The sequence below is a fragment of the Plectropomus leopardus genome, chromosome 7 (assembly GCF_026936395.1).
Source record: "Plectropomus leopardus strain MGB_pleo_1.0 chromosome 7, ASM2693639v1, whole genome shotgun sequence".
NCBI classification, from domain to species: domain Eukaryota; kingdom Metazoa; phylum Chordata; class Actinopteri; order Perciformes; family Serranidae; genus Plectropomus; species Plectropomus leopardus.
Window position 1 is genome coordinate 37,134,790 of NC_142182.1, and position 12,585 is coordinate 37,147,374.

Sequence of the window (12,585 nt, forward strand, 5' to 3'; positions counted from 1 at the left end):
CAGGGAGGCGTCCTGGAGGCATCCTAATTAGATGCCCGAGCCACCTCATCTGGCTCTTCTCAATGCGGAGGAGCAGCGGCTCTACTCCGAGCTCCTCCCGGATGACCGAGCTTCTCACCCTATCTCTAAGGGAGAGCCCAGCCACCCTACGGAGGAAACTCATTTCGGCCACTTGTACCCGCGATCTTGTTCTTTCGGTCACTACCCAAAGCTCATGACCATAGGTGAGGGTAGGAACGAAGATCGACTGGTAAATCGATTCATCTGTGCCAGAAGCTCTGATCTCATTAGATGCAGAGAAGGCTTTTGACCGTGTGGAGTGGAGTTACTTATTTTATACGATGGAGAAGTTTGGTTTTGGTCGGGGGTTTATTTCTTGGGTAAAACTCCTTTATTCATCCCCAATGGCTTCAGTTAGAATGAACAATACACGCTCAGAATATTTTCCTTTCATCGCTCCACCCGTCAGGGCTGCCATTTAAGCCCTCTTTTGTGTGCCATAGCTATCAAGGCACTTGCTGTGACACTACGTTCAGATGCCCATATAACTGGTGTTACCAGGAATGGCTTTGAACAGAAAGTCTCACTTTATGCGGATGATTTCTTGTTATATCTTTCTAATTTATCTGTTTCGGTTCCTGTCACTCTTTATATTCTTATTTCTTTTGGCTGTATCTCAAGGTATAAACTTATCTTAGACAAGAGCGAGCTGTTTCGTCTTAATGATGCAGCTCGTAATGTTACGCAGAATTTCCCATTCAGAGTTGTCCCGTTTGGTTTGAAATATCTTGGTATTCAGATTACAGACAAATCTGAGGACTGGTAGCTCTATTTTGCGAAACGTGAAGTTAGTGACACCAGCGGCCATAGTCAAATGTATCCCTGGGGCCAGAGCAGGCGACGTCGAGTCAAATTTGAAGCTGCTGGCTAAGGCTAAACGTAAATACAGTAAGATTGTTATTCACGCTATGCAATGACACCCGGTTACGTCAATCGGAGGTCACTAAAATTAACATAGAGTCGGTGTGTGAGTACGCCAAGACGATGTCGGACACCGTAATCTTCTCTGGACCCCTCCCCAATGTGACCAGTGATGACATGTTTAGTCAAGATGTCAGCACTCAACCGCTGGTTGTCGTGGTGGTGTCCAGCAAATGATGTGGGCTTGCTAATAATTGGTGCTCCTTTTGGGGTAAACCTGGTCTTATCCGGAGGGACGCATCCATCCCACTTTGATGGAGCTTTCTCCTCTCTCTAAAAATCTGGCCGATTTTATTAGAGGCCCAAAGCCATGACAAACCAGAGTTGGGACCAGGTTTCGGAGTCGCAGTCTTACACGCTTCTCTGAGCTTCCTCTAGCACAGTCACACACCCATAATGTAAATGTTATAAAAACAGTGTCTGTCCCCCAACCACTTCATTTGTTTAATACTAAAATAAACAAAAGGGGAGCTGTACATGAAAATCTCATAAAAATTAACTCATCTCCTGTCATACAGCATCATAACAGGAGAATTAAATGCGGACTCTTGAACGTTAGATCCTTAACAACCAAGGCTCATTTAGTCACTGATTTAATATCAGATAACCATATTGATTTATTATGCCTCACTGAGACCTGGCTTTGTCCTGAAGAGCACGTTAGCCTGAAATGAATCCACTCCTCCTGGTCATATAAATAGTCGCTATGCTGACACTGGCCGAGGAGGGGAGTCGCTGCTATTTTTGATTCAGCTTAGCAATTCACACTAAGGCCAAGTTAAACTATAATTCATTTGAAAGCCTTTTCTTCGCCTTTCTCACCCATCCTGGAAAACTTTACAGCCAATTCTATTTGTCATAGTGTACCGCTTCGCCCATACTCTCAAATTCTATCTGAGTTCCGTGAGCTTATATCAAGCTGAGTGCTCAAATCAGACAAAATTATTATCGAAGGGATTTTAACATTCACATGGGACGTTAATAGTGACAGCCTTAGTTCTGCTTTCTCCACACTTTTGGATTCAATAGGCTTCAAGTCAGTGTGTACATAAACCCACCCACCGCTACAATCACACCCTCGATTTAGTCCTTGCATACGGCATTGATATTGCAGATTTATTAGTCTTTCCTGAGATTCCTGCTCTGTCAGACCATTATTTGATAACTTTTAATTTTTATTACTTGACTACAAGCCTCTCAGTAAGAGCTACTCTTCTAGATGTCTATCTGATTCAGCAGTGGCTAAATTTAAGAAACTAATTCCCTCTGCTTTGACATCGTTACCATGTCTTACAACTCCTGAGCACACTACTACTAACTTAGGTCATTCCCAAATTGACTGTCTCATCGATAATGCTACTGGCTCATCATGTATCAGCTCTCGACACTGTTGCACCCTTCAAGAAGAAAATAATGAAACAAAAAAATTTGCCCCATGGTTTAACCTCCAGATTAAGTAAATTGAAACAAATATCATGTAAAATTTGAAAGACATTGGTGTTCAACCAAACTGGAAGAGTCCCGTTTAGTCTGGCTGGACAGTCTTAAAGTCTCATAAGAAGGCCCTCCGCCATGCCAGGGCAAACTATTATTCATCACTAATTGAGGAAAACAAAAACAATCCCAGGTTTCTTTTCAACACTGTAGCCAGGTTGACTCAGAGTCACAGCTCTATAGAGCCCTGTATTCCTTCTCGCCCTAAGCAGTAGACGACTTTATGAATTTCTTTAATAATAAAATCATAACTATTCGAGATAAAAATCCATCACCTCTTACCCTCAACTGACTGACCCCGAACTCAGATAGCCTGATTATGGCAGCAAGGCCCAAATTTACTAGACCATTTCTCCCCATTGACCTTCATCAACTCTATACTTTGGTTTCTGTATCTAAGCCATCAACATGCTCACTAGACCCCATCCCAACTAAGCTCCTTAAGGAAGTTTTACCTTTATTAGACAACTTTTTATTAGATATAATCAACGCGTCTTTGTTGACAGGTTATGTACCCCAGTCTTTTAAAGTAGCTGTCATTAAACCTCTTCTAAAGAAGCCCACTCTCGATCCTGAGATTTTAGCTAACTATAGACCGATATCTAATCTCCCCTTTATTTCTAAAATCCTTGAGAGAGAGTGGTTGCTCATCAGCTCTGTGACTTTCTCCGAGTCAACAGTTTATTCGAGGACTTTCAGTCAGGCTTTAGAGTTCATCATAGCACAGAGACGCACTAGTAAAAATTAATAACGACTTATTTATCTGACACAGGTCTGGTCTCTGTTTTAATCTATTAGATCTCAGTGCTGCATTTGACACCATTGACCATCAAATCTTACTGCACAGACTTGAAACCTCAATTGGCCTTTTAAAGGAACGCTTACTAGCCTGGTTTAAGTCATACTTGTCAGATCGTTTCCCAATTTGTTCACATCAATGATCAACCCTCCTCACATACAAAGGTCTGCTTTGGAGTGCCACAAGGTTCGGTGCTTGGACCAATCCTTTTCACTTTATATATGCTTCCTCTAGGCAACATAATTAGAAAACATTCCTTAAATTTCCATTGTTATGCTGATGATAATAATTATATCTATCTATGAAACCAGATGAAACTGATCAGCTATCTAGACTTCAAACATGTCTTAAGGATGTAAAAGCCTGGATGAGCCATAATTTCCTGATGTTGAATTCAGACAAAACTGAAGTTATTGTTCTTGGCCCAAAACACCTCAGAAGCTCCTTTTCCAACAATTTAATTTCTCTAGATGGCATTACCTTGGCCTCTAGCACAACTGTAAGGAACCTCAGAGTTTTATTTGACCAGGATTTATCCTTTGCCTCCCATATAAAACAAACTTCAAGGACGGCTTTCTTTCACTATGTAACATCGCTAAAAATTAGACATATCCTATCCCAAACAGATGCTGAAAAATTAGTACATGCATTTGTCACCTCTAGGCTGGATTACTGTAATTCTCTATTATTTGGTTGCCCAAACAAATCTCTTAGGTCTCTCCAACTGGTGCAGAACGCTGCTGCTCGTGTTTTAACGGGAAGCATGAAAAGGGATCATATTTCTCCTGTTTTAGCTTCTCTGCACTGGCTCCCTGTGAAATCCAGGATTGAATTTAAAATCCTCCTCCTTGCTTACAAAGCTCTAAATGGTCAGGCTCCTATCTGTCACAGCTCACAGTTCCTTACCAACCCTCAAGGAACTGTTCCCAAAATTTCCAAAAGTAGGTTAGGAACCAGAGCCTTCAGTTACCATGCTCCTCTCCTATGGAACCATCTTCCATTTTCGGTCAGGGAGGCAGACACCGTTTCAGCTTTTAAGGGTAGACTTAAGACCTTCCTCTTTGATAAAGCTTATAATTAGGGCTGGCTCAGGCTGCCTGACCAGCCTAAGTAAGGCTGACATAGGTTTAACCTGCCGGGGACTTCCTCTGATACGCTGAGCTCCTTTTCCTTCTCTCAATGCCGCCATCAGAAATCATGCATGTCTGTTTACTGCATTGCCATGTGCAAGCTTAGCTTAGCTCTGTGATAGCCATGTGGTACTCTCACTACCTGGGGCTCGTGATGACAGAGCCTGGGTCTGTTGAACTGCACTACGCTAATCCTGTTGCCTCTCGGGAGCGTTCCTGCTCCCTTGTTTCCTAGTTTCCCTGGATCCTGGCCGTAACCTTGACTGTGCCTGACCGTGGTGATAGCTGTGCTGATGCTGCGACCCTGCCTTTGGTTGTGCTCGTGCTGTGGCTGTACTGATTCTGTGCCCCCCGCTCGCCCTGATCGTGGTCTGGTCCTGGTTGCGCCGATGCTGTGATCTTGCCTTTGGACAACTCCCTTTCACATATGCATGAGACTGTTATCATCTCTATCAACATCATCATAGAGAGCAATTACTAATTTCAGACCTACCATTATTGTAATATGACATGCATCTGTTTCTATTATTCTGCTCCCCCCCCTCTTTCTCTTTCCTTTTTTGCCATGATTGTATTTCACTTGCTATTTACGACATCTATTGCTCGTCTGTCCGTCCTGGAAGAGGGATCCCTCACTATCCTCTACCGCTCTTCCTGAGGTTTCTTCCTCTTTTTTTTCCCCTGTTACAGGGGTTCTTTTTGGGGAGTTTTTCCTTGGGTGATGTGAGGGTCTAAGGGCAGAGGGATGTCGTACACTGTAAAGCTCTCTGAGGCAAACCATGTTTTGTGATAATGGGCTATATAAATAAAACTGACTTGACTTGACTTGACTTATTCAAATATTACTTTACACCTTTATTATTTCAGATACAGGTAGATTTTCAGCAATGGTCTTTGTTACCTTTGTCCCTTGTGGCTTGGGTTAATGCTGTTAAGATGAACATTCTCCCCAAGTTGTCCTACCTTTTTCAGTGTTTACCTATTTTTATTCCCCAGACCTTCTTTAATAAACTAGATGGCTTTGTCACTGAGTTTATATGGAATGGGAGGGCCCCTCGGCTGCGTAGGGAAGTGTTGCAGAGGCCGAGATCTCTTGGAGGGCTTGCCCTGCCAAATTTTAAGTTTTATTATTGGATGGCCAACCTTAAAGTAATTCAGCTATGGATCCTTCTTGAGGGACTACCTGTTCCCCCTTCTTGGATAAACATAGAGGTGTCTTCCACCAAACCTGCCTCGTTGTCAGCACTCATCCATACCCCAACCAGTTATTCAGAGTCAGATAGTCAGATATTTACAGATCCGCAATTTCACCTGCAATCTTACTTACTGCCCTGCTCTGCCAGAGGCTTCACCTTTTGTCTCATTATTAACCCCATTTCCTGACATAAAAGGTATGATCTCACGTTTGTATGATATTTATTCATTGCGGCCAGGGGATCTTTGGGATATTGCTTTGTGTCGGGTTCATACTTCCTCTATTTGTGCTAGGCATGGTCTGACCCAGCGCAAAATTTTGCATTGGGTACACTTAACTCGAGTCAGGCTCTCAAACATTTATAATGATGTTGACCCCACTAGTGATAGATGTCACCAAGCTCCAGCCACCCATATTCATATGTTTTGGTCATGCCCGTTGTTATCTTCTTATTGGTTGCAAATATTTGACTCCATTTCAATTTGTACCACGACACAATTTGAATCGACAGCCCTCACAGCGTTATTTAGGGTTTTGCCCCCTACTCTGTCACTCTATAAATATAAGGCAGACTTCGTAGCATTTGCTACCCTGTTAGCAAGACGCCTGATTTTGTTGAAGTGGAAGTCTCCTATTCCTCCCTCTCATGCTTTATGGATGAGGGACATTCTTTACTTTATTAAGATGGAGAAGATAAGGTGCATGTTAAATGGTTCTCTTGACAAATTTAACAAAAGCTGGAGGCCTTTCCTCAAACACATTGAGGGACTGTTTTTTGCTGTTGTTCCAAACTGACTGCTTTTATGCCCAGGACCGTGGCGATGGAATGTTTTTTTTATTTCAAAATTTATTTATTTATTTTTCTACTCTGTGTGCATTTTATATTTAACTCAATCATTATGTGTTGACTGGGGGGTTGTTTTGTTGTTGCTTTTTGTTTTTGTACATGTTTTTATATTTGACACAATTTTGACATTTGAGATATTTCTATTTGTAATAATTGTGTGGTTAAAACTCATAAACAAACTTGAGCAACTGACCACATGGAAGCCCTGTCAGTCAGCAGACTCATAATGAAAGCAATCTTGGATTTATCGGACACATACGTGACAGGCTGCTGTTGGAAGTTACACTGGTGAATAAACTGACCACATCTACCCAAATCACCTGAATACAGCACTGGTATAGGGATGAAAGGTTCTCAAGGCTGGCGGTGAGGGGCAGCCGGATCAGGTGGTGGTGACGAGGCAAACGGAGGAGCGTTGACATTGGGTGAGATGGAAGAGAGCGGAATGTCGACTCCATGCAGCTGCCAAGCAGGTTAGACCCTGGACCCCTCCATTACGTCCTAGAGCACCTGTTCATGACATGTTGGAGTAGTCGATCTATTTCTGCTGGGTCCATTGTGGCCAGATTGTTCTGTTATGGTTTGTTTTCTGGTGGACCCAAAAGCAGAAACAGGAGTTGTGGTAGTGTAAAGACAGGATTTATTGAAGCACAGACAAAGGCTGGATGAGGGGGGGGGACAGGCAGGCAGGCTGGAGTTGAGGACAGGCTGAGTGAGTAGGACAAGAGGCTTCTGTGGTAGCGGTGGCTTGGTCGGCTTGCAGTGAGATGTAGGGGAACTGAGCAAATACAAGAAGACAATAGTAAGCACAGGGCAAGGCAAAAAACATGAGGTCGAAAACACTAGCGATCAAAAATATTTAGGAGGCTCGGGAGTCACCGGTCGAGCCAGAACAATCTAGCTTTGAAGCGGTGGAGATTCCAGGGTTATATACAGCAGGTGATGAGATGATTAGAAGCAGGTGCGTCTCAGCCACCGACCAGGGTAACGCCCACCAGCACACACACACACACACACACACACACACACACACACACACACACACACACACACACACAAACACACACACAGAGGACACACAGGGAAGAAAAAACATAAAGGGAGAAAACAACAGGGAAAAAACACACCGAAATGTGGCTGCAACGGCAGCCACCGTAACATATTCCACTTACACTCCAGTTTACATGCAGCTGTGCATCCTCCGATTAAGGTGCCCTAACATGGTGCTTATTATGTCATAATATAATGAGGTACAACAGCTGGAGCTGCTTGTCATTTTACTTCTTTGCTAAGATTTTATCACAGTTTCACAGTTTGACTTCATCTTCTTGAAAAGGTCGGCGCTGTGAAATTTGCGATACTCATTCATTCATTTTCTGTAACCGCTTGTCCTTGCAAGGGTCACAGGGGGGCTGGAGCCAATCCCAGCTGTCATCGGGCGGAAGGCAGGGTACACCCTGGACAGGTCGCCAGACACAGGTGTCGCAGGGCTGACACGTATAGACAGACAACCTTTCACGCACACAGTCACACCACAAGGGCAATTTAGAGTCACCAATCAACCTACATGCATGTCTTTCGAATGTGGGAGAAAGACGGAGACCCCGGAGAGAACCCACGCAGACACGGGGAGAACATGCAAACTCTACACAGAAGGGCCCCTGCCCACAGACCGAACCCCGTTCCAACCTCTTGCTGTTAGGCAACAGTGCTAACCACGACACCACTGTGCCGCCCCAAATTTGCGATATTCATATCCAAAAACCTGTTCATATTCAAGTCTTAATAATGTTGATAAGCAGCAATGTTTCTTCTTCTGACCAGAAATAGGAGTTTCTTTTGCATGCATCTGTAACCCCACAGCTTTGTAAACTGTTGGCAAGTTGGTTTGTGTACAACGTATCCATGACAACACACAGACGAGAGGCTGTTTGTTGCAAACTGCAAATTGGCTCCATATATATCCAAATAATGCTCTGAGAACCTTAATAATCCTGGCATATCCCACGTCTTAATCAGAAAATGCTAAATTCTAAAAATGGCGTCATGTGGAATATTTACACTGACTATGTTGTTTATATGACAGTATCAAATTCTGAGTAGTGCCATATTTTGAATAATAGGAGGATATTGGTGTGTATGTAAGAATAGCCACTGAGTCCTTTCAGACTGGTTCTGGCCCTGGGTTTCCCTTTCAGACCACTTACATACTGTGGAGGTTGTTGGGGTTGTATACAGCCAAACTCATGTCAACGTCCTCTACTTGTTGGACAATGTTCATTATCTATATGTTTATTTAATAGATGTTTAAAAAATCAAAGATGAGGCAGTAGAGGACAGTTCCTAGATGTAAAGATACAAATACATGAGAGAGAGTAAGTATACTTATAAAACGAAACCGAAGGCACCAGACGATGAGAGAGAGATAGGAGAGCCAGTATCAGGGTGAGGCTGACTCGACTTGGACCGAGAGCTGTTCCTCTACCAAGCGTTCATCTGTTTAATGTCCCCTTGAGGGAGAAAAAAGTGGATGAGATGCAATTAAAGCTCATTCAGCAATGGTTTTTCAACACCATGGCTCCTTCTGCTGACTTTTCCTCTATGGACATCAGGAAAGGTTTGTGGAGCTTGGACTGGACAGGATCAAGGATAACTTTAATTTAGTTTTTTAATCGTTGTTTAAAAACTGACCAATAAATCGAACCTCTACATTCTTCTACCTTTTAAAAATTCAATCAAAGAGGATAACATGACTGTAAGTGGCTTATTGTTGTTGCAAAGCGTGAACAGAAAGCTTGATAGGCATAGTGACAGTAACAGGGCTTAGTGAGCAGTTTGTTCAATATATACAATATAAACATTTGTTAAGCATCACTGTTGCCCACAATTTGCTCTTCTTTTTAGTTCAGCAGACCTGAAAAGTAAAATGAGGATGGCATCTGTAAAAAGCATCATAAAGTGTTCTATCAATCCAAAATAGGGAAGGAGAAGACAATGTGACGAAAATATACATCTCTCTGATTATCTTTGTCAGCAGATGAAGGATTTGTGAAGTAGTGATGAACATGGGAAGTAATGAAAAGAGGAAAACAACACACAGGGAGCAGGAGGAAGAGAGGTGCTGTTGTTTGGTCTCTGTTCTCATGTTAATGCTCCTCGTGGCTCCATTCCAGTGGCCTCACAAAGGTCACAGCCACCATTTAATAAACTGGTCACAGTTGGAGGGAGGGAGAGAGTGAGAGGAGGTTGGGGGAGGGTAAGGAGAAGAAGAGAGAGGAGAAAAACAACATCCATGAGGTCCATGGGCTTTCAATGGCCGTTGAAAACATGAATGTGATGTTTTATATGTTTAAATGTGATCAACACACAAACCCAAGCAGTGTTATCTTCTCAGCACAGAATGCCTCTGAAACAGAACAGACAACATGGAGCATTATGCTGATGAAGCCAAAGCTCTTCATTGAAGCAAATACACTCAACACTAACAAAACATATCTGTGGGTGGGTTGCCATTAACCCTTAAGTTGCGCAAAAATAAAATGCACCAAAACATGTGACATGTTTTTCTAGAAAACTCATTTTAACAAAAGCCATATTTGGCAAAACTGCAGTGGAAACCTTTTTTTTTGGCTTTTCTAGGTCACATGATGCTATGGCTATGTGCTTGTCAGTAGGAACTGGCTCCCTCATGACGCAGCAGGCGCTACAACAGCTGCATCACATTACTCTTTAAAAGTTGAGCAGATCATTGGCAAGTGTTTTTGGACATTAGGGTCTTAGCTTGGACCTCTTTCTGGGGTGTTGGTTCCTCCACTGGCACTTCTTTTAATAAACAAGCTTTATTTTGATGCTATTTTATGCATCCTGGCACCTTGTGTTGATTGTAAATGAGAAAATGGGTTAGATGCACCCGATTTTGGGCTAGATTTGGTCTGTGGGACATAAGTAGAGTCTCACTGAAGTACACTACCTGCAGTCACCTTTGACAGATGGAGCTTTACTGTAAAAATATGTCCTGTGGTGATGTGGATAAATTCTTTAGGTGGAATTTTCCTTGTAAGTAGAGGCTTTGATTCTCTGGGGTTTCACAAGCAAACACATACTTCATCAACTGCTGTGAGTGAGTGGAAGAGGCATCTGGGCTTTGTCTCTTTGAGTGTGGCAGATAAAAACACAGATTGAGCCGAAGCTGCCAGACACAGGACAGAGACAACAGCGAAGGGCAAAGGAGGTTAGCAGGAGAAAACGGCTTGAAGAACACAGAGGGGAAGAGACACAGAGGTGTTGTATTGATAGCACGGTGAACATGGTGTAAGCCCTGACTGATTTGGTTCAGTTAGATGATCAGTTTCATCCATGACTGCATGAGGAAATGTTGAGGGTTATTCAATGTAACAAAACAAACAATAACAAACAGTAAATCTCACCAGTCTGCCAGTTTGTATCTCAGATGATGTTGTATCATCAGAAAAAAATCCAAAGTGTGTGTGTGTGTCTGTGTGTGTGTGTGTCTGTGTGTGTGATGAGTTCCTCGGTGTTCCAGTGCCAGTGAACTGACATCATTATGTACTGTGGGGTGGTATTGTACTGACACTGTCTGAGCCCACTGTGTGCGTGGATGTGGCACAATGTATTGGTGTCCTGTGTTTTATGGCTGTGTACCTGTGTGTATGTGTGTGTATGTGTGTGTGTGTGTGTGTGTGTGTGTCTGTGTTCCCTCAAAGCCTGTTTCATTAGACCTTCTACAGTCTCATTCCTCTTGTTATCTTAGGGGCAGTAGTCTGTGCACTTTTACAGTCATCTCGGTCAGTAAGCATCTATGTCGACTCCAGTTCTGAGTGCATCTTTGTTATCTGGCAAACTAGGACAGAATAACACTTAACTGTGTTTTTGTCAATACTGCACTCTGGACTTTAGGAAAAGATGATTGGTCATCCTTTATTTTGGATTTGACTTTTCAGAGATTGATTTTTAGAGTGTAGAGAGTAGGGTTGGATATATTAGGATTTCTTTGGATACTGGTGCCAAAATGATACTTTTAAAATAGTACCAGTGTCTAAACTAAGTTTGAACTGATTTTTTTTTGTGATAAAGCAAAAGACTGTGGATGTGGCTCAGAGGTAGAGCAGGTCATTCTCTAATTCAATCCCTGGCTCCTCCAGTCAACATGTTGAAGTATCCTTGAGCAAGATATTGAACCCTGAATTGCTCCCGATGCAGCTTCATCAGAGTGTGAGTACATATGGATGATTACTGTGGTATTAGGTGGCACCTTGTACGGTAGTCACGATTACCAGTGTATGAATGTGTATGGGTGAATGTGACAATGAAGTGTGAAAGCGCTTTGAGTGGTCAATAACAATAGCAAACTAGAAGCACTATACAAGTACAGTCCATTTACCATTTAAGGTATACTGTGATACAAAAGTTGATGATTGTCATATCATGTACATTTGCTTATCTATGATGATGCAAAAAAAATGGATGGAAAATCAAGTTATTTTCATAAGGGAGTCTTTTTACACACACTTCCACTTTAAAATATGGTTACAAAACTTAGTGATAGCGATGAAACACTTGTTCAACCAAAAGTAATCCTCCTGTTTTCATTCCTTTAAAAGTCATTCTGACTGATGATAACAATGTTTCTGTAACGCCGTAGCACTGCAATATTTTCTAAGACGATTAGAGTAGTATGAAAATCTCATAGTGTTGCAATCCTGGTCAGAGAGACTCAGCAGCCAGACATTTCTCTATTATCTGTTCAGGAGTGGCTGAGATTGTCATTACAGTGGAAATAGCTGCTTCACCTTAACAATTCACCGTAAGGGAGCCCGGGAGCCTGGTTAGTTTACGATGTGTGACTAATTTAGCTTGCTAACTTTGGGGTTAACCTCCTCCACTTCAATCAGCAGATGGAAGGAAAAACCTGGGAGTAGCACTATGGCCATGGGGAGTTATATCAAGAAGGCTGTTCACAGAGAAATAGCCTCAACTGCCTACACACAAGGCACTGCTACAACTTAACTTCACACTCTTTGGTCAGGTCGCTGCAGTCTCACCGTCGTCCTGCACATTTTTCTGCACGTTACTTAAAACACCTACGTGTGGCATTAATAAGGCGGAGCATTTGGGGGGC

General features: G+C 42.6%; 1 protein-coding gene across 1 annotated transcript in view; it reads left to right on the forward strand.

Moving 5' to 3' along the window:
* The window catches only part of ndrg4 (NDRG family member 4), an 88,560-nt gene that overhangs the window by 34,305 nt on the left and 41,670 nt on the right, over positions 1-12,585 (forward strand).